Genomic DNA, 3,062 nt, shown 5'->3' with positions numbered 1-3,062 from the left:
CCAGGTTTGCTGGTCTGATAGAGCCTGATGGAACCCCTGAGACTATGGCCCCTAGCTGCCTGTCCGGCCTGGAATTGAACCCACATCTGTGGCTTCCAGCCAAACAAAGGACAGGCATATGGGTGAACATTTCCACTAGGTAGATACACTCCTTGAAGAGAACAATCATGGGAGAATAGAAGGGCTGTGTATGCACAGGGACATAGCTCAGAAGGCAGGAGTGCATGAAAGGAAAGACACAGGGAAGAGATAACTATGGGGAAGAAGTGGGAAGGGAGCTGTTACATTGTGGTAAATTGTGGTCAATGTCATGAGACAAAGTGCATGTGAACTGCTGTATGGAAAGTGAATTTGCTCTGTAATCTTTCACCCAAATCACAAAAACAAAAAACAAAAACTCTACTATTGGTACAATGACAGACACATAGAACGGTGGAACAGAATTGAGAACTCTGAAATAGATCCAACCATTTATGGTCAGCTGATCTTTGACAAAGGGCCGAAAGCCATTCAATGAGGAAGAGATAATCTCTTTAATAAATGGTGCTAACAAAACAGGATATTCATTTGCAGAAAAAGGAAACAAGATCCATACCTCACACCAGACACAAAAACTAACTCCAGATGGATTGAAGACTTAAACATGAAACCTAAAACTACAAAGTTTATGAGAGAAAAACTAGAGGCAAACTTAAAACCAAAACCAAAACCAAACCACTGCTATTGACTCGATTTCAACTCATAGTGACCTCCACTGAGTTTCTAGGTGGTAAATCTTTATGGAAGTAGATTGCCCTGTCTTCCTTCCATGGAGTGGCTGGTGAGTTTGAACCATCAACCTTTTGGTTAGCAGTCAAATCCCTTAGGTACTGCACCACCAGAGCTTCTTAGGGGAAAACTTAGGGGCCTTAATTTATGGTATAAATAGACTATCAAGCATAACCCAAAATGTACAAACAGCAGAAGATAAACTAGATGATTGGGACCTTCTAACAATTAAATTGTTATGTGCATCAAAAGACATCTCCAAAGAATAAAAAGAGAACCTACAGATTGGGAAAAAAATATTCAGCAATGGCATATCTGACAAGGGATGTATCTCTAAAATTTATAGAAAACACCACCTCAACCTCAAAAAGACAAATAATCCAATTAAAAATTGGCAGAAGACATGAACAAACACTTTATCAAAGAAGACATTCAAGCAGGCAACAAACACATGAAGAAATGTTCACAATCATTAGCCATTAAAAAACTAAACTAACTCACTGTCATTGAGTCCGATCCAACTCATAGCGACCTTGCCTTGGGTTCCCAGGGCAGGGTTACTACAAAAGTAGATTGCCCAGTCTTCCTTCCGAGGAGTGCCTGGTGGGTTTGAACTACCAGCCTCCTGGTTAGCAGTCAAATGACTTAGGCACTACACCTAGAGACATGCAAATCAAAACAACAATGAGATACTATCTCACCCCAGCACTAATAATAAAATCCAACAAGACAGAAAATAACAAATGCTGACAAGGATGTAAAGAGATTGGGACTCTCATACACTGCTAGTGGGACTGTAAAATTATACAACCACTATGAAAATTGGTATGGACATTCCTTAAAACATTGGAAATAGAAATACCATTTGATCCAGCTATCCCATTGCTAGGTATATATCCTAAAGAAGTGAGAGGCAGGACACAAATAGATATGGACACACCCATGTTCATCACAGCAGTATTCACAATAGCAAAGAGATGGAAACAACCTAAGTGTACATCAACTGAGGAATGGATAACCAAAATGGGGTGCATACACACAATGGAATACTGTGCAACACTAAAGAGTAACGTAGACGCTGCAAAACAGCACATAATGTGGATGAACTTGGAGGACATTATGCTGAGTGAAATAAATCAATCACAGAAACACAAATATTGTTATTAGTCCACTATTGTAAAAAGTCAAAGAAATGTTTGTATATGGAAGGAAACTTTCTTTGTTGGTTACTAGGGATGAGAAGGGAGGGGAGGAAAAAGTGCACTACATATATAAAGCAAAAATTATTAGTATTACCAAAGGTAGGATGAAGGAGGAAAGGGGAAGCTTTTGTTTGCGGGACATTGAGTTTATGCTAATGGTGGAGAAGGAATACTTTGGAAAAGGGTAGCAATAATGGTGGCACAACATGAAAAAATGTTATCAATGTCCCTAAGCTGTAAATGCGGAAGTTGTTGTATTGGTGAATGTGTATGGTTCCACCATGATAAAAGTTAATTAAAGAAAAAAATAGAATACATCAAAGTTGAATATAAAAGAATAGAATCAAGAGTTCCAAACCTCAGAGACAGTCAAACACCTTGGAAGAGAAAACCTCCAGGTCTGCTGACTCGGGACCATAGTACTGGGGGACACCTGGCTCAATTGGCACAAACTAATACATAAAAATCTTGCTCCATAACCTACTTTGGTGAGTAATGACTGGGGTCTTAAAAGCTTTCGAGCGGCCATCTAAGATGCAGCTAATGGTCTCCTCTCATCTGAAGCAAAGAAGAGTGAAGAAAACCAAGGGCATTTGGAAACAATCAGCCCCAGGATATATGGATCTCGAGACCAGAAGAACTAGATGGTTCCCAACTACCAGTGCCAACTACTTGGGAAGGGATCAAAACTGGAGATCCTGGATGGAGTGGGAGGAAAAATGTGGAACAAAATTCAAAAACACATTAACGACCAGAATTACTGGTCGGATGGAGTCTGGTGGGACCCCCACAACTATAGCCCTGGGATACATGTAGGGTCTGGGGTAGAACTCACTCCCAAGGGCTGGCTCTCAGTCCAACAGTAGAAAGACTTACATGCAGAACACCCAACACAGGGCAACGGAGATACACCCCTTGGACCAATCAGCAATGGGGCACACCAGAGGGTGAGCATTCACATGGAGGAAAGCTGGACAGACAGGAGTGCATAACTTAGAAGGGCATAGGGATGAGATGGGTCACAGGGAAAGGAGAGGAAAAGAGTGGGTTAGGATTGGGGATGGTAATTGGGGAGTGAAACATGAACTGTTG

The sequence above is a fragment of the Orycteropus afer genome, unplaced genomic scaffold, assembly GCF_000298275.1.
Source record: "Orycteropus afer afer isolate SDZICR_OR568_19922 unplaced genomic scaffold, OryAfe1.0 scaffold00050, whole genome shotgun sequence".
In the NCBI taxonomy this organism is placed as follows: Eukaryota; Metazoa; Chordata; class Mammalia; order Tubulidentata; family Orycteropodidae; genus Orycteropus; species Orycteropus afer.
This window is presented reverse-complemented; position numbering follows the sequence as displayed.